Source organism: Arvicanthis niloticus, chromosome 1 (genome assembly GCF_011762505.2).
Source record: "Arvicanthis niloticus isolate mArvNil1 chromosome 1, mArvNil1.pat.X, whole genome shotgun sequence".
In the NCBI taxonomy this organism is placed as follows: Eukaryota; Metazoa; Chordata; class Mammalia; order Rodentia; family Muridae; genus Arvicanthis; species Arvicanthis niloticus.
In genome coordinates this window covers 102,954,153-102,975,064 of record NC_047658.1, presented here as the reverse complement: position 1 = coordinate 102,975,064, position 20,912 = coordinate 102,954,153, and positions in this window count along the sequence as shown.

The following is a 20,912-nucleotide window of genomic DNA, read 5'->3' as shown; positions in this document are numbered from 1 at the left end:
CTCTTGAATTTTATCTGTGTATTTTCTGTATCTTTTCCATAGGTATCCCTTAGAGGTAAGTGTCCTAACCTTTGAATCTATTGCTTTACTTTCTAAGATGACTAAATTGAGGATATCGGGGTGGGAGACAATTTTGTGTAGTCTGGGGACCTGATGTTATCACAAGTGCAGGGTGCAGAGTGAAAAGCAGAGGAAAACTTGAGGTGGGTTATGGAGCTCAGGGGTACAGGCAGGTTCCAGGATCTGGCCAAGGCAAGAAAAGGATTCTCTCTAAAGCACAAAGGAGCAGAGTCCTGCTTGACACTTGACAGGAAGAGAACTTCCAGACTTTTCCTCAGACCCAGAAGTTGACCATGTGTGAGTTCCTCAGCTGGGGTGGTGATGGAAGCCAAAACTGGTCTGTGCTCTGCTCTGAGTCATAGCCTTGAGGTGAGATCCAGGCAAGTAGAGTTGAGCAAGGCATCAGACTGAGCCTCGAGGGGCCAGTTCTGAGGTATGGTAACCAGGAAAGAATACAATGTGGTCTGGAAGTAGGATTCAAGACTTAGCTTGGTCATCCTCTGTTCACCATGACAAATTTGTGAAGTGTCCTTAAGAGGACATTTCTTGACACTGTGTCTCCAAATCACCCAAAATTGTCTCCCACATCAACATCCTTGCTTAGTCACTGAAGCAAGTAAGACAATAGATTAAAGGGTTAGAACACTCACCTCTCAGGGTCACTCATCTTTGGGGAGCTAGAAAAATGTCTCACAGTGCACAAAGACATCAGTTAAGGAGGCAATACCTTCGAGAAGCTAAATGGTCCTGTGTCCCACACTCTGAACATGTGAGCTCAGGGTCCTATACAGCTAACCACACAGTCATGCACACTGGCCATGGCTCTTGCACCAGCTCAGCATTTGGAGAAGAAGGTTCCCATCTTGTTCTTGCTGAGGGCAGCAATCTCAACTGGATATGACCTTGCCTGAAACCACCCCTGTCTCCCAATCAATTCACAAAGAGGGCTATCCTACTGCTGCATCTGTCTATGCCTTGCCCATCCTCCACACAACTACAAATATCAGCTTCAGAGATAAAGCTGCTAGCCCCAGGAGACTCTAACTGTGCAGGCCTGGGCTATATTCCAGCGACAACCTAGGGGCTTCTTTGACCAGAGCCAAATATGTTCTTCAGACCTGCTTAAGCATAACTCCAGAGAAAGAATAGCCTTGACACGAGGTCTAAAGAAAGGCAAAGCAATGGCTCTCCTGACATCCATGTCACTTGGCAGAATGCACAGTTGTGGGAAGAGCCAGATAACTAATTCTTTCAGAGCATCCAGGGCACAAGCAGGATCCAAGGCTGAGAACCTTTATGTGAGAAGGCTTCAGTGACCAGGCTTCCCATATTCCCCTATATGGTTCTTTCTCTCAAGCCTGTTTCCTGCCTCCACTGCATGTACACTTCCTCTTATCATTGCTTTCCTGATAGATGCAAATCTAAGAGTTACATCCAACTCTTTGGTCTAAAGGTCAGCCATTAGTCTAGATTTGTTGGGTCATCTAGGGATCTGTTGGAGTACCCAGGTAGAATGGATTACTGGTTTATGCTGAAGCCCAGATGGCAAGCACTGGATCAGTGAGAGAAGGTGCGAAAGAAGAGAGTTAAGAAGGAACTCACTGGCAGCTCCAGTGGAGAGGCCAGTGGTGGTTGTGCAAAGGAAGCACATGGATTTTACTTCAGTGCTGCCCTGGTCTTATCCATAGCTTAGTCGCAACTATAGGAGATCCCATCTTTCATACTAGCAATATGACAGGAAAGAACATCAACAACATACACACCCACCATGTGCACACACACACACATACGTATACAATGCCAGACACACATACCATGTACACACAACACACACATATACTACATAACACACAAATGCACTTCACATAAACACCATGTACATGCATACTACACACATATACACCACACACAGGCACACACACAACATATACATGCAACACTTAATGCATACACACAATACATATATTGCATGCACACACCACACACAGGAATGTGTGTGGTGTGTGGGGGGTGGTGTGTGTGTATGTGTGTGTGTGTGTGTGGTGAAGAATGACCAGCAGGCTCCCCCATTCTGGATACAACAGTGTCAGGGCAGGAAAGCAGCACCTTACTGCCAAACTGGTCAATCCCTGGGGATAAGAGCAACCATTTGTAGCTTGCCATAATCCATTTATAGAACAGAGCTATGATTTCACCAAGGTCAGCCTTTGGTTCTGAACATCCCACAGCATCCAATGAAAGCATCATGTACACCACTGACAATTCCTCTTTGTTTCCATCCAGGCCTCAGACTGACTGTTTTTACTCTTTATTTCCATCCAGGCCTCAGACTGGCTGTTTTTAAAGTGAGGGTCCAGATCCCAATCATGGTAGAGTGGCTAATGAGCTAGTGCCTTTGTCTCTATGACAATAGCCAAATATTTGGTTCTAAAACCAACCATGCTGCCACCTCTAAGAGAATCTGTTTAAAATCTCAAAGGTGTGGGGTCTTGGAACTCCTCCTTGACCCATCCGGACATAGAAAGCAGTCTGTCCAAAACACAGCTTTCACTTTGGGCTCTAGAAAGATGGAGATAACAAGACTGGAGTCTGAGATACTCCGGGGCACACAGGTATGCATACGTATGTGCTTAGGCACACATGTATTTCTGTGTGAATGCATGCTTGAGCATTGGTGCTTTTATGAGTACATGTGTAGAGTAGCCACTCAAGTACCCTCTCAAGTGTCCACTCAAGGTGGTGAGACATCACAAGCCCTCTCGTGAGTCTGCTGCAGGAGAACATCCTCTCATGTGTCAGCTTCCAGAAAAACATCACGTGGCACAGTTGAGTTTCCAAAGAAAGCAGTGAAAGCAATGAGGACCACACTGCCCTCCTTGTGCTTGGGCTTATCTGAAGACCTCAATTATGCCTTCACAGACCAAGTATAGGCTCGGTGTCCTGTCCACTGTAGGCTTAGATGTTCCAAAGCCTACTTTACTTAGGGTTCTTAGATGCTTCAATCTCTCTTCTACTCTGCCAACCAAAGGTAGGGGAGAAAGATGGTTAATAGGACAAAGGAGCTGTAGACCTGTTCCGAAGTAGTTCTTTGGGGATGATTCCAAACTTCGTTGTCAAGATAGCAGCAGTCCAGTTCAATAGCAAACATCAAACAGGAATCAATAGCAGCAGTCCGGTTCAACAGAAAACACCAATCAGTCGCAGCTGCTTGATCCGTGAGGCTCCGTTGAATTAGCATAAATCAGCAGAAGCAGCAAGAATCAGCCAGAATACCACAAGAAGGTCTTGGGTACATTTCTCTATAAAAAAATGAAGATCAGCAAAGACCAACGAAGCATGGCTTGGCCAGTGAAGACCAGCAAGGACTAGACAAGTGTTGCACGGAATTGCAATGTTAAGAGTGACCTCACACTGTTTCTGGGGTTCCAAATAACAAGCACCCTCTCAAGTGTCCACTCAAGGTGGTGAAACATCACAAGCCCTTTCGTGAGTCTGCTTCAGGAAAACATCCTCTCATGTGTCAGCTTCGGCAAAACACCTCTCACGAGACAGCTGCCAGAAAAACATCACGTGACACAGTTGAGTTTCCAAAGAAAGCAGAAACTTCTGCTTCAGTCCCCTGAAAGCCAGTCTGGTGATGTCAGATATCACTGTGCTTCTGTAAAACATAGACACTGGTGAGTTTCAAGTAATGGAAAAGAGAAAGTACTGGTAGAGAACTGATCTCCCTGCCCAAGGACTAGCCCCTGTACGGAGAGCCTGGCATTGCCAAAGTGCCTGCTTGACCTGGGCCACTCATACAGCACTCAGATATGACACAACATAATCTTTGCCATCTTTGAGGTATTTAGACAAGGAATGGAAGATGGTTGCAGAAAGAGTTTTGTCTATTGGAACAGGACTAGTAGACTTGAGAGTCCCCATGTAGAGGGACTACTGTGAAGAATATGTGTTAGTCAACTTTCTGTCACTATGACAAAACACCCCAGACAATCAGCTTTCTAAGAGGAAATGCTTATTTGCTCTTGTTTTTTAATGTTTCAGTCCATGGTTTGAACCTTCTGTGACTCGGGATGGGATGATGTGTGTAAAACTGAGTAGTGTCTCACTGGCTAGACAGCTCTCAAAAGAACTTTTCATTCCAGCCTACAGACCTGGAGTCCAAGGCATTTCAAAGAGGAATAGGACCTTGCCGTGTGTTATTCTGAGCCTATGCAGACTTGGCACCTCTAATGGCCCCATGAAAACTGAGGTATAGCAGTGAATTAATTAACCCGCTTTGGTTCTCAGCAGTTCGTGCATGCTTCTTCTGTACCTGCCTAAGAGCTCTGGATTTGAGAATGAAAGAAGCACACGAGTGCACGTGCATACACGTGCATGCACACGCACATGCACACCAGTAGCAGTAGCAGCAGCAGCAACAGCTAATTTTGATATGCCTTGACTAGGTCAATGCCTGGGCACTTTTAAACCTCCCTGCAGCTAGCACACACCCCTCCAGTATTCCTGTCTTAACATCTTCTAAATCTATATTTTACCTTTGCTGCCCTGTTACCTTCTGGGCAGCCTCCCTACCCCCATAGGGCCACTTTCCCTTTCCACCTACATTGCTGATGGTTTCTCTCCTGCAGCTCTTAAATCTGATCCCTCTGCCTCTGAGTTATGGAGAGTCTCCCCTTTCCCTCCAACTCCCTGCCCTTCTCTCTGTGTCCCTTGCCTGAGCAATCTAAAAGTCCTGCCCTATGTCCCTGCCCAGCCATTGACTGTATGACAATTCTTTCTTACCAATCGAAGCCAGCTTGGGGCAGGGACCCTCAAGTCTGAAAGCATAGCTTTTGGGAGCCAAAATAAAACAAAACATTAGAACCAATTCCCAACACTGAGATCAGAAATTGACACTTTGGAAACACAGGAAGTTTGGGAGAGATGACAATGAAATCCAAAGAGCTTTTCTGTTCCCGCTGCAGAGGCCAGCAGAGGCCAAGAGTGATTAGTAGAGTGTACATGAAGCTGGAAGGGGAAGAGAGTGGGGAGAAATTCCGCCACATTCTTAGATGCAGATGCGGGGGTTGGCATGCCCTGTGTGGCCCTTGTGTCTACAGGTAGTACAAGGAGAAACCAGCCAGCCAGATCCTGGCTCCAGAGCTGGCCAAACCTAAGACTCATACTTAGAAAATGCCTATTCCTAATCCAGGAAGGTTTTCTACCTGTAAATACCCCTCTCTCCAAGACCATAAACTGTATGTTTAAATGCATGTTATGAAAGGAGACAAGCTATGACTTGCAGCCAGGCATCCTCTCAGTGCATTGCCTAATGAGGAAAGAAGCCACCATACTGATGGTCCCTGTCCTGAGAACATGGATGGCCTCCAAAGAGATATAAGACACCTCAAGAATCCAAAATGGGGCCGTGCCTGAGCCTGACCAATATGAAGAAAGAATATGAAGGGATTTGACAGATACACAGCCCTGAAGACATTGTCTTAACCAATAGCTGAACAGCTTAGTGGAGTTGTGTGCCTGGCTCCATGAAGCCCAAGAAAGCAGAAACCTAACCAGCCAGGTCCAGAAGGGAAGAGAAAGGAACACACAAGCCAGGTAATTACCAGCCTAGGAAATGAACAGGAACTCAGCTAAATTCGCACTTGGCTAAAAGAATCAAAAGAGGGGTTTTGCCTGTGATAAAAATCCACAGCTGAAGTGTGAGTGTAATTGATAAAAAGTCTCATGCAAACTTATCAGATGCAAGACTGTGCCAGAGCTTAATTTTTCCAGGAAGATTTTTTGTTGTTGTTGTTTTTGTTTTGTTTTTGTTTTCCAAAGAAGAAAAATATTGCCACTATACCAAGGGACTGAAAATGTGGTCTTTTCTATCTGTCCTCCTTTATAGTTGAAATGTCCCACTAGAGAGTCAGAGCCATGGAAGCCTCTTCCCCCAGATGCATCTCCCTACCTGAGTACATGCCAGGAACACTGCCTCCCCCCCCCCCCCCCTTACCAGTAGAGAATGTCTCAATGAACTGTGAGCAGGCATCTTGATTCAGGTCTTGTCACTCCCCACCCCCAAAGCTTGACATAAATTACCAAAGTACCCTTTGAACATTGGCCCATTAGATACATCAAAGAGAATTTGGAATGCACAGAAAAAATGGGAAATTACCTAAGACCGGGAAGGCTAGGAGAACTCCGGCTACATCCCTGCTCCACCAGACTTTGCACACTTAATCACGAAATTGTGCACTTAGCAGAGGGAGCTCGCCTCACACAGAAGAGCAGAGGGACTGTTTTGTGAACATGAGCTACTGATGCATCCAGAAACCTCCTGCCGGGTCCTCCAGGTATCCAGTACATGTCTCTAAACAGCAGCGATTGAATATTTTTTTGCTGGATCTTCCACTCTGTTGCAACCATTGGTGGGAACCTCCTGCTGTCTGCATAGTGCAAAAGGGAGTTGCCCAAGGTGGGCTGGCCCCACACAGCTCACCGCACATAGGTACAGATTTGATGTTGATCTGTTGCTTATCCCAGAAGCTGACCTCTCGGGCAGAGAGCAAGTTCTCATTGGCAGATTAATTCTTTCTTTCTCTGGCATAGCATTTAGATGAGAGAAGCCAAAGGAAATTGGCTTCAGTCCCACCAATTTCCTGTGGGGTTGGCTGCACTGCTGCCCCTGGACAGTCCTCCAGGCTGGTCCCTCTTTGGGGAGGTGCTTGTGACCTCATAGACCATAGGGAGCTATGGATGAAGTGAGAAGCTGAGAAGCAGGACACAGTGGTCTTGGCAATACTCTCTGAAAAGTGAACAAGCTCCAGAGTCCCAGTTAAATGTACATAGAAGCTACAGACTCCTATGCATGAGACTGATCTTCATCCTGCATCTGGCCTGTGGGACGACAGAATTGGTTTCTGTTATCTGTGGGCCAAATACTTGAATTGCCACAGACTACACAGCATAGAGACATGGTCTTGGAGAAGGACCCCTGCACTCTGTGGGGAAAACTCTCCCAGTGTCATACAGATCTCTAGGGAAACTTCTACATCACCCTGAGCCAGCTCTGATCTTAATGGAGACGGAAAAGGCAGACAGTGGCCAGCATATCAGATGCCCACCCAGCTTCCTGCTGGCTGCTTGCAAGTGAAGGTAAGGCTCTGATTTTGATTACCACAGCAGCCAGGTTACCCTTGCCCCTCTAGACTTTTCACATTTAATCAACAGAGATTACCAAATTACTTTTAATTTATTAATATAATTAAATTGTTAACAGGCAAGATAGCATCACCACACCACTATGGGAAATCTTTGACTGTCTCATGCTGTACAGTGTGTAATTTAAAAGATGATAGTAACCTGTATCCAGGAGTCCTATACATCAACTACTTTCCAGGGCACACATTTCATGCATTCATATAGGGTACTTTGCCCCTTTCTTACTGACTTGTAGGACTTCCTAGCATATTCTGGATGTTCATCTTTTGGAAATTATATAATTTCATATATCAGCTTTCCATGGCAACTATAAAAAGTACCACAAACTAGGTACTTTGTTAATGTAGATAAATGTAGATAATGTAGGTAAGTGTAGAAATTGAGCTGCACATAGTGGGACAAGTCTTTTACTCCAGCACTCAGGAGGCAAAGACAGGCAGATTTCTGTGAGTTTGAAGCCAGTCTGGTCTAAATAGTAAATTCTAGAACAACCAAAGACCTTGTCTCAAAAACAAAAACAAAAACAACAACAAAAAACAAAACAAAACAAACATTCTCACCATTCCAGATGTTGAGAAGTTTTAAGTCCATGTGTTATCAGAGCCTTAGTCTCCTCAAAGACCTAGATGAACTTCTTGCTCCCTCCAGCTTCTGCCCGGTCACATTGTTCTTTGTCTGTGGTAGCATCACTCCTGCCTCTGGTTTGTCTTTGTGTACATGGCCTCTCCTTGTGAGTCTGTGTCTGCCTTCAAACTTCCTGTCTTTATCAGGACACCAGTCCTCTTAGGTTAGCCCCCCAATAGTGTGACCACAAGGTAGCAAGCCACATCTGCAACTGGTCCTTCTCCAAATGAGTCAGTAATCGGAAGCTGAACTCCGGATTGCTGATCTGTGTGAAAGGAACTTAAGGTAACCCATGTGAATTGCAAATCTCATCCACACAACTGTGGTTTGCCTTTAAATTTGTTTATGGAACCTTCTGTCATAAACATCTTATTTTAATTCAGTCATGTTTTTGAATATGCCTGCATTGCTAGGGTTTTTCCGTTATGTTTAGAAAGATTTTGTAATCTAGATGTATTGGAACATTGGCCAATAGCCATTCAAATAGAAATAAAGAGCTTCAAACTGTCCTAAAAACAAACAAACAAACAAAAAACATAAAAAGTGAAACTGAAGAGGTGGCTCAGCAGTTAAGGGCACTGGCTGCTCTGAAAGAGGACAGGGTCCAATTCCCAGCACCCAGCACCCAGCACCCAGCACCAAAGTTTCAGGGGATCCAATGCCTTCTTCTGGCTTCTGCAGGTATCAGGCAAATCATGCACAGACATATATTTAGTCAAAATACTCACATGTATAAAAGATAATAAAAGCATGCAAATATGAAATGTTTTAACAGCATAAAATTATCAAAGCAACTATCTGTTTATTCCCACACTTTCTAGGAACAGTTCCTTCATGTTTTATGTAAACTTTTTAAGCAAATATAAACAGAGGGGGGAACCTCCATGCTCTGTATGTTTGGAAAAACTTTAAAACTCCAACTGGTGGGACTTGAAAGAGGGCACACCAGTTAAAACAGCTTGCTATTCTTGCAGTTCAGCTCCCAGCCCCCAGTGTGGTAGCTCACAATCACCTCTAACGCCCACTTGAGGAGAATCTGAGGCCCTTTCTGGCCACTGCAGGCCCTTTGCTCATATACACATACACAGACAGGCATGCACATACACAATTAAAAATAAAAGTAAAGTATTTTATAAATTAACTGGAAAACAGCATTGTAAACAAAGAAAATCGAACTGTCTTCATTACTAACACAAAGTCAAAATCCCTATGAATAATCTGGGCATGTCAGCCTGGCCCGCAGTGTCAGCCCCCAGGATTGCTTAGAGGTTAAGCCAGCTTTGGCTCCAGTACCAGATACAAAGCAATAATATAAATGAAGAAGGAAAAAGAAAGCCGGAAAGAGAACAGAAATTTAAGCATAGTAGTTGTAAATAATAATTACAATGCTTCTGAATGTAGGATTTTTCTCGGAGACACAAGAACAATTGATTGACTTGTCCACTGTGAGTGGTTGAGTGCCGCCTCTGGACCAGTTGGAGTATCAGTTCTTTATGATGCCACTTGTCACTAAGAGCAAGATATATATAGAGAGATAGAAATAGAGATAGAGAAAGAGATAGAGATAGAGACAGAGACAGAGACTGAGACAGAGATACAGATACAAATATAGATACATGATGCATATATATGTATCATAAATATATATTTACATGTGTGTATATATGTATTATGGTATTATGTATATATGTCACATATGCATATATATATATATATATACACACACACACACACATACATACATACACATATCATATATAGAGAAAATAATACTTGGAAATACTAACAAGAAAATTAACAACAGCAAAAGAAACCAAAGTACTGAAGGCGTCAAAGAAATGCAGAGTACATTTAAACACACTTTGCAATTGGCTGGAAAGACTCAGTGCAGTGACATGTGAGTTTCCCTGGGCTCAGTCTTACAACCCTAAACAGAATAGGAGATAAATCATTCTGGAAATTCTAGAGAGTGATGAAAGCACAAGGAAACCCAGAGAATCACTGTCCATCAAAGAAACAGGTGGCAAAGTGAGCTTGGGAGCTGCGAATATCCTCACACTTCAGTGCCCTCCCCCGGAAGGGAGCACAGACATAGCGGCAGAGGCACCCAAAGGCCAAGTGTAAAACCCGCCTGGAAATTTTAAACATGATAAAGGTGGCCTTTCAGATGCACAAAGGAAAAGATCAAAGGGCAGACATTTGAAATGTCTACCTCTCTTTTCTCACCCAAATTATTTCCAGATAGATCAGACATGGGGATGTAAAAAAAATCAAAGCACCGAACTATTAAATGTAAAAGGACAGGCTCTTTCTTTCTAATATTATCTCCGCAGCACAAAACTTAAGGCATAAGAAACAGGTTTGACGACCTTAGAAATGTGTATGATGTGGGAACTAAATGGTTTATCAAAAGTGAAGAAAAAAAAAAATGTAAGTGAAAGCTATTTCGTTAAGAAGAACTTTTGTACCACATATGGCCCCAAACTGTAAATCAGTAGGGAAAAGAAAATAATGAACAGGGAAGAAAAAATTGAGCAGCGGTAAAAGGAAAAAAAAAAAAAAAAAAAACCAACACATGCAACAAATAAAGCCTAAGACTTTAAACTTAATATACAATTAAGTAAATGCCAATTGAAACAGTCTTTATAAAACAATCATTAACTATCAAGGCCAGGGGGCTTGAGAAAGAGGCCCTCTCAAATGGGCCCGGCAGAGAGGATTAAAAGGATTATAAAAATAGGATTACTATTCTCAAATGAAATTAGCCCATCAGTTCCACTTTCAGGAATTTATTTTACAGTTAAAAGTCCACAAAGACACATATATGGATGTTCTCAATGTTGAAAAGGAAAACAAAACAAACAAATACAAAGATGAACTGCTGAGGCACTGTGGGTAATCACAGGCTATCGTTAGGAGATGGGATCCTGGGTAGAGTGGGATGCAAGGATTCTCTCCCCTGCATGTGGTTTGGGTGCATGTGTTTGGAAGAAAATAAACTTTCTGGGCATTTGCACAGAGCACAGCTATGAATGTATGGTGATCTAATATACTGAGTGGGGATACAGCTCTATAGATGGGTTTCATCTTAGCATGGTTGTTTTGTTTTGGCTATGTTGACTTTTGAACTATATCCACATTACTTTCAAAGTATAAATTAGTGTTAAAGTAATTCTAAAACTTGAAGACTTAGGATAAAAAGGAGACAGATTTATTAAAGCTTTAAAATGTCGTCTTGCAGATACCGTTTCTCTAATTTAAAGCACACTCTGGCTCCTAACCTCTTAGCATTTTCTGTTCAGCTTTGATTCTTATTTCCAAATGTCCTTCCTTATCTATCTGTCTCATCAAGTGGACATTCTGCATGCTTCCTTCTCAGTATCCTGGGATAGATTAGGTACCATTTCCTGATTCCCCTTTAAAGCAGACTCAAGCCTGTCCCCAGAAGGCCAAGGCAAGCAAGAAGGCCTCAGCCAGGACTCTCACCTGCACAGCATCCTCTCCAGGGCCCGATGCTTATCAGTGTCTCCAGATACTGGTGTGTCTGCAAGATGTCTGCTCTCACCTTTCCATTCCTGCTTCCAGTTTATTGACAGGAACCTACAGTAGCTCCTGGCTTACCCCAAACTCAGACAGATATGTAAAGAGAGACGAGATGGAGGACCAAGACCCTTAATGAAAACAAGCAGAGACATTGCAATTAGAAAAGAAATGGCATCTATCTCAGCATGCAGATAGTTTTGTTTTATGATTTAGAATTGTGTGTGTGTGTGTGTGTTGAATTCTACACTTTATCCTTCTCACACTAAACTCAAAGGTTTTACCCATGTCTGTCCATGCCAAGCAAAGGGCCATCTTCTGTCAATGCTTTGTGGCCAAAGTCCTTCAAGGCAAACACTCCTGGAGTCTGTGTTTTGAATCTTTGGAAGTAATATTGAAGCTTCCACTAAGGCATTTTTGCCTGCATCCCCTGCCAGACCTCCACCCGCAACAAGCTTACGAATAGCCCAGCACACCCTATCCAATAGCCCCAGGTATGAGCAGGTTCCAGTGAAAGCACCCCAGTAGGCACCAAGAGCCAATTTTAGCCCAGTCTCTAGAAAGCTCAATAGTGCTAACGTGAGCGACTGTATGAGTGCAGACATTTTCTTCCCAGAGAAAGCCACAGAATTGTGTACTATCTTATCCAAATAAAGGTAACTAACCACACAGGCTTGGACTATTATGTGTGCAGAACAAATGCATTTTTAATTTAAGTGATCAAAACCATAGGCTTTGGCCTCTCCAGAATTACTCTTATCTACCCCGAAGGATTTTCTCATTGCTTAAAATGGCATTTGCCTTGCAGTGAGCTATGGGGAAACATGTCTAAAGTTGACTTTTCCCCCACTCTTTTCACAACTATCACGAAGGTTTTATTATCCTCCCCATTGAGTGAAGAAGGAAGCAGAGTGGGAAAGATCAAACACTCTAAATTTTTAGCATAAATGTCAAGGTGAAAAGTACAACAAACCCTAACAAAAACTCCCTAATAAAGCCAGGGAAGGCGCTGCTTTTATTTCTGTGACAACCCACACTCCTCACAGAGTTTCAAACCGTAAATGTTGATGCCATCTTAAAGACCAAGTCACTGAGCACGTGGTCAGAGAAGAAACCGTTCTGAGCATTTAATTGAGCCTCTAAACCCACACAACCCATTCCAAAGTCTTTACTGAGTACAGAGAGAGCCAAGTTGCCCCTGCCAAGGACAGGGATACAGTAAAAGGCATTTCTAATTGATTCTTCACTCTTTTTTATTATTGTTGCAGGAGCTCCAGGATAGCAAGAAACCAGGTGATGTGGAAGAAAGAAATGGTAGGCTCCAAGAAGGTGGAATTAGGGATTCACATCTCGTATGTCTTCCAGTTCAAACATAATTAGTTCCCTTAACATTTTTTTTATTGTTTTCTGAAATTTGCATGATTGTCTATTTGCCTAGCCTATTTGCAGAGCTTCCTTGAGATCGGCAAGATTGTGCTAAAAACGTGGCAGTAAACTGAAGTATTCTGGGACATGTGTCAGGAACAAGCTCTGAATAGGACTCCTCTCACATACAGTGAGGACTGAACACAGCATGGCTTAGATTGTAGCCATCTTAATACTTTTAAATACAATACCACCCACACAATGGTGCTCTATGTTCTATAAAGAAGTACTGAAAGGAATAAATGCATACAGTGTGTATTGGCCAATAAGGAAATGACACTACTGCATTGTGTCATTCCAAATCACAGAGAACTTCAAAGCAAAACCAAGGCTGGCTTCTTGTCCCTCTGCCCCCAGCAGGGGTATTTGGGAAAGTGCCATGGTTGTTCTTTTGAAGGCACCTCTGCAAATGAAGCTGTTAGTCTCTTGTTCTCGATTTTCTCCTATACATAGTGCCTGCTGTCCTGTTGCATAAAATTAGCAATAAACTTACTTTTGTGACTTTTTTTCTTCCCTTCCTTCCAACTTCCTGTGTTTCATTTTAAAGATGTGTTTAAAAATGTTATGGCATGATCTAAATTTTTATTATTAAACCTTATAGATAAACGCTTTTGAAACTCTATTGGAAAGAAACTCCATTGGTCTGAGTTTGGTTAATTCGTTTCATACATGCCAGTATTTCCAATAAAAAGTCCTCTCTTGATGTATCTATAAGTATGTATCTTTTCAATTTTCATTCTGCATATATAACAATTAAAATGTGTGGTAAAGGGGAAGGAAGCTAAGATGGTGCCAACTAGACTGTAGTAACTGGTACCAAACTCACCCAGCATCTAAAAACAACAGGGCTGCACAGAACACCAAGGGCTTAGTTCTCAAACCTTAAACTTTGGCCGCTGATAATGGGCCATGAGAGCAGAGGCTCAGGAAGTTCTTATTGCAGTTGCCCTGGCTTCCCTCAAAGGGACACTTGTCCAACCCTGGAGGGCACTAAAGCATTCAGGTTGAACTAGAGTCATAGATCAGAGTTCAGATCAAGAAATGGCATCAGATGGGTGGGAGATGTGCCAAGAGGGACCCCAAGAATCGATACGATTAACCACCCTGAGTCTGTGTCTGAGGTCTAGGCTGAACATGTTCAAGATCAAAACAACTGATGCTCATTTACAGCAAATGAAACACAACCAGACACAGCATGGGAGCCTCAGTGACCAAGTAGCAAGGGGAGAATACTGTTCTGAGCACCCTGACAGTACTACCAACCTAGATAGACTGAAGATTCCACATAAACATGCTCTAACACTGTGGACAGCCTCTGAGATCTCAGAGGGTGAATTCCTGACCAATGGTTTTGTTATTCTGGAATAAGAGTCATTCTAGAACATGCAAGTAAAATTATAAAACAAAATAAAGGCATTAACTTTAATTTTAGATATTAAACTCTAGTGAGTTAGCTAGGAGTGTGGCAGACAGGTTTTGCTTAGTATGTGTATACAAGACCTTGGGTTGACTCTCCAGCACTGGTAACAACGAATATATGAATTATGACAAATGAGCCTGTTTATGAAGGCCCACATGCTATCTAAAGTTTCAGATGCAGAGAGCATAAAAACAAGTTAACTCGATGATCTGACAATGGAACTTCTTTCTAGAACCAGTCATTTCTCTTCAAAAGTAGATAATAAAATTCAGACTTGCTAAATAAATGATTTACAGAGTCTTATGTTGAATCAAATAATCAAATAATCAAATAATCACCAGATATGGAAAGACACAGCCAAGTTTCAATCTGAACCGTATAACTTAATCTGAGGTGGCCCAGATTCTGATCTTAGGAGTCAAATTCTTTAAAACTATTAGCAGAAATATTTTCAAATAATTAAAGGAAAATGTAGTGTATATGACTGAACAGATAGGAACCCTGAGCAGATGAGTGTAAACTGAAAGGTGAAAACAAGTGGAAATTTTAGACTTGATAACAAATAACTGAAATTAAAAAAAAAAAAAAAAAAACCTTCTATAGTGCCTAATGGCAGATTGGAGACAGCAAAGAGAAGTAAGAAAATACATGCTCAGATCAATAGAATAGGCTAACCTCAAGGGTAGAAGAGAAGCATTGTCACTGTCTGGATGTAGAATGTGCCAATAGGGTCATATGTTCAAATACTTGGTCTCTAGGGTTGTTATTCTTTGGGGAGGCTGTAGAGCCTTTAGATGGTAGAGTTTGCTGTAGGAAGGTCTTATACTCCCAGATCACTCTCTGTCCTCTGATTCTTGACCCACTCAGATATGCACACACAGCTTCAAGCTTCTGCCACCATTTTGAGCACCAGGAGTGCTCAGTCTCCTGCACTGCCGGGTCTTCCATTCATTATGGTCATAGCCTCAAACTATGAACCAAAACAAGCCCTTCTTTCCTTAAGTTGCCTCCTCTTCTGTATTTGGTCAGAACAATGAGAAGAGTAGCTGGTGCATGTATTGGAGACAAAGAAACAGACCTCTAGAATTCCACAGGATAATCCTAGTTGGTGGAAGACTCCCAAGGAAAAAAAGAGAGTAAGACTGAAACAGAAAAATAGTTTGAAAAAATGAAGACTGGGTGTATTAGACATTGGATAAGAAAACTGCTTTACAGATTCAAGGTAAGCAACACTGAAGTAGCATAAGCATAGAGTGACACCAAGACAGATTATACTCATATTGTTCCAAATGATATAAAGAAGTGCAGAAATACCATGAGAGGAAAATACATGATTGACAGGCAAACAAAACTTTAAAAAAAAAAATCATTGATTTCTCACAAAAACACTGGGGGACAAAAGGTGGTTTAAAGAGCTGAATGGAAAAAAACCACCTTGCACTTCTGTGTGCTGATAGTCTGTCTCACAACTGAAAATGAAGTAAGGACGCTTTCAAACAACGTTGAAGGAGCTTGTTAGTAGCAATTTCCTGTGCTATTACAGAACATCCCCTCAACTCACAATGAAACAACCTGAAGGATGAATAAAACAAAAATCCAAACACGGCCAACCAGCAGAAAATAGTTCTAAATTAGAACCTTTTATCTTCATTATAATCTATTAAAAAAAAAAAACCGAGTGTTCAGATCATCTATATCAAACCTCCCAAAGTGAGAGGCAGAGTAAACGTCAAGGTGGTAGAGTGGGTGAGAGCTAGCAGATGGGAGGAAGGCAAGGAAAAAAACAAGTGTACAAAAATATAACATAAAGGGAAATGATCAAGGATTCCAACTTCTACTAATTACACTAAAAGTAAATGAACTAAACATTTGTAAGTAAAAAGAAGAAACTGTCAGACTGGGCAGAAAATAATAACAGTTAAATGTTCTTTACAAGAAATGTATGTTAAACACAAAGACTGGTCAACACAAAGAAAACAAAAGAAAGTACTCCATGTTCAGAGCAGGACATGGATGCTGGTGTAATTATGTCAAAATAGAAGGAACATTTAAAGAGGGACATAGCAATGGGGAAAATGCCTTGTTTTCTTTTTAATCAGGGAAATATAAGACTCTTAACTATGGTGTAACTAATTACAAAATGTCAAAATTCATGAGTAACATGGACAGAAATGGACAAAACCGCTTGTAATCGAAGCTTCTGTGCCACTAACTAGGTCTCTGTATCATAGTCATCCTTTTATTTTTAAGCACTTTATTTCTTCCAACATACCTTTTTTACTATCTATTCTTTGAAGTATTATCTCAAGAAATGGATTAGGCAAGACCATGCAACTTGGGCTGGAAAAGAGTCTGATTGAGTACCTCAGCCCCAAGAGATCTCTGCAATATAGGAAGGCAATATATAAGGTATGGGATGTGTTCCCTGAAGGAATTGCTATTTAAGCAGTCAGATGAAATAAGACTCTGAGTTTTCTTACAAAGAAATGTTGAGTCTATGTGTGACCTTCTCTAAGCTTGATCTTTTTCATCTGGAGGTGTTTTGGAGTCAAGTGATGAATATCATGGTATCAGCAGCATCTACTTATGAACATGATGACAGACCAGTCCTTAAAGCAGTTCCAAGCACAATCCCTTCTCAGACATACTCTCTCAGCATGATTGCCACCCAGAAGTTGGTGGCTGAGCTCCTGGGCAAGGGTCCCCTCTCTGGAATGTGAGTGATCTGATCGTATATAATAAAGTATAGGCTGTAGCTTTCCTAACTGGCATGTCTTTCATTGTTTCTCATGTCCCCTTTTAAAAGGAGTATTTACTTTTGTTTTATGTATGACACCACGTATACCACATATGAGCCTGGTGCCTGTCAAGGACAGTAAAAAGGTATCAGAGCTTCTACAACTGGAGTTACGGGTGGTTGTGATTCACCTCGTGGGTGCCAGGAATCAAACCCAGAACCTCTCTAAGAACAGCTAGTTCTCTTAATCATTGAGCCATCTCTCCAGCCCCTCATGGCTCTTTTCAAGATGTACTAATCCCCGAAAAGTGGACATGCTTACTTCATTTTGTATTTGAACTACTAAAACACACCTAATCCCAGTGAACAGACCTTGTCATCTGATGTCTTCATCCATGTCTTCTCTCAGTTTCATATGACAGCACACCATTTCAAACCCACCAATCACCTTTTCACTTAAGTAAGCCTTTCTACTCCACGTGACCTTTTTATCTACTGGTTTTTAATTCCCATCAGCATTTCAGGGATATATTTGTAGATAGGACAATCTAAGAAACTTTACAAAAATTATTCTTCCAATTTTTCTCATCAACATTAATAGTTAGTCTGCTACTATTTTATGATATTTATATGCTATTTTATGATAGCAATTTTATCATACTTTGTCCCCCAAGTCCTCTTGGATGCTGGCATTAAATGGTGCAAAGTAAATATAATAAAAGCTGACTTCCTCAGGCACGTGAAAGGCAAAATACTTTTTGAATCATGCCATGAAGAGATACACAGAAAAGGCTCTGATTAAATCCACTTTCAGCTGAAAATTTCCAAGCATTGTATTAATGACCTTGAAGATTGTCCGGCAGCAATATCTTGGGTATGAATTTCTTCAAAGGTTGAAATACAGGTTAGAACCCTCTGGAGGCTCCTGATATCAAATAAAAAGCTTAATCAATTTGTAGAAGCAAAAAGGTGGACATGCTTTAGAGCACCAGAAATTGATACTCTGAAATCTCCAATTATTGGAACTGAAAGGAACTAACTTGCAGTCTGATAAGATTTCTTTTTCCTGGTGTCTCTCTTGCCCTAGCCGACATGAAAGGAAAAACAAGTTTCAAGAATCAACAGGACTTTGTAAATGGGTCAGAATTTTCATGCTATAAAAATGTTGTCTTTGCCAGCCAAAGGTTAAATCCTTTATTCAGGTGAAGACTCTGGTGCGGTCTTTCCATTATCTCTCACTATTAACCTTTCCATGTGACCTGAAAGATTTAAACCTCAGTGACTTTATCTGGTAGAACCCACATCTTACTAGTCAATTGATCCAAGAAAAGGCAACAGGCAACTGTCTATGCTTCTTTCTGTATGAAATGCAAAGGTGTGTAGATCTGACAGAATTAGACAGTTATTAACCAACAATATTAACTGGAAACGTCTTAGATTAAAGACATCTCTGAAGATGCCTCATTAGTCCTCTGTCTCTGAGTAACTATGAGGCTGCCACTAGTATATTCTGACTGTGATGGTGGCCTCCACTAGCCACTGGGTTAAGAGTCAGCAACCCTACTTAATTTTTCTCTTTGGCAATGACAAGACTAATAAGAATGCAGAAAACCACTCTTGAAAAGCAGGAGAGAGGAAAGTAGATCAATGAACTCCTGGTGATCTTGAAAGTTTGGAAAATCACTTGAGAATTATCTACTCTGTCTTGTGATGACAGGCTAAGCTTTGTCCCTCCCAGGCAAAGCTCTGAACTGAAATGCTAGATTTGAGCTGACTTCAAATGTCTCAGTGAAGCCTGGCGTCGGCTCGCTTTCATTCTCTCCAAAGTATCATAGACACATTCCCAGAGAATCTTAACACCTGCACTGACTGCCTGTGACCTAGTAGAGACTCCATTGGAGTGGTTACCCAGAGAAATGGGTTTCCTGGGGATGGCTTTGAGATATGGCCCAGAGAGGAAGTCCCATTTGTTAAACAGTCATTGTGCTGGGGAGATAAGCAAAACATTTTGGTTTTACCCCCACGTGGTCAAGGCCAGAGTAAAACAAGACCATCTTTTGAGAAGTTACTTTATTGCCCCCTCCCTCTAGCTGGAAAATGTCACACACTATGTGTTATTCCAGGTTACCCTGTCCTTTTGGCATCATATGGGTGAAAGACCGAACAAGAGGTCAGGTTGGCAGAAGGATAAATAAATAAGAATTTATTTGGGGGTATTTAATTATCTGTGTATAAGCCCAGGAGCAAAACAGCTGAGTCATAAGGTAGTTATATTTTTAATTTTTTGAGAAATATCCAAACTAATTTTCAGGATGGTTGTATTCATTAAGACTCAGAGAACTTCATCTCCAAGCACAGAAATTTTATACCCCATGTTTATTGCTACTTTATTCACTATAGCAAAGAACTGGGATCAACTTGATTGACCATCAAGAGAGGAATGGATAATAAAATTTTATGCATATAAAAAATGAAATGTTTTTCAGTTCTAAAGAAAAATAAAGTTAAAAAATTGTGGGAAGATATAGGCATATATGCATAACATTAAACAAGGTTACACAATATCAGAAAGAAAAAAAACACACATTCTCTCTCATACGTAGAAGCCATCTAATAATAAAGTACATATATAGAGAAATAAATGTATATGTGGGTACAGTATAGCTTTTAAAAAGAACAAGAACCTTTCTCCTCTTTTAAAGAAGAAATGTAGCTAACATTACTTCTAGTTCTGATTCCTTAATGAATTTAGGGGCATGGGTGGTAGATGACATAAAATATAGTCACTAATAAGTGTACAATCCAACATAAAGGTCTGCCAGTTCTTTTCTGAATGCCTATTCTATGTATAATTTCACTAAAATTTGTAGACCTTTGGTCTAGTTAATTTTGGTGTGCAAGGTTTTCATATCTTCAAATATTTGTATAATAGAGTTTATAAAGTTTTTTTAAATATTATTTTTTCAAATTTAACGAATAAATTTTTGAATCATCTGCTAATAGTTGCCTAAGATAAAAACATTTAAAACCAGACATTTTGATGTCTTGATCAGCCAATTATGTCCACTAACTTTTATATACTAAACACCCATTGCACTTGCTGGTTCGTGTGTTTAATTATTCTTAAATGTTTAAAATATATCTCTAATTGTCTTAATTGTTCTTATGCCCAAAACTGGCATACCAAAGGTATTATTTAAGAACAAAATACAGATAGTTAAAGTTTCAAAAAAATAGTACAATGCTTCCCTTAAAACTTACTAGTAATATAGTGTGTGCCTTTAATCCCAACACTTGGGAGGCAGAAACAGGTGGATCTCTGTGAGTTTGAGGCCAGCCTAGTTTACAGAGCAAGTTCCAGAACAGCCAAAGCTACACAGAGAAGCCCTGTGAAACTTGTGGGGAAAAGTTACTAGTATTATAAAGATTCTAAAAGGTGATAATGCAATTAGAATTTTTAATACATTTTCCTTGATTAATAATTTTTAAAATGAAATTTTAAAGATTGTCATCTAAAAGAGCATAGTCTTGGGTCTTGGAGATTAAACTGTGTTTGTTTTTTAAACTGGTTTTTTCAAGGCATAAAATATATATTCATTGACTGTGCTTAATGCTGCACAAAGATTCTAGCAATTAAGTCAAAAGGACCCAACTTCTGTGGCTTCACTAAGAACACATTTCATTTTTAAAATCTCATTTTGAAGTGCCATTTGCTCTAGCGAGAACATGGCTTCTTTTGCTCCTCTCTGGGGTGGATAGTCCTTGCCTGAACATAGGTTTGTTGTGACTGGCTTCCCCAGATGTGTCCCTTTCAACCCAACCAGTGTTCTACCAGAAAATGGGATGGGTTGTTTCAAAAGGTCAGTGCTTTTAAGTTTTGGCTACTTTTAATGTGACCAG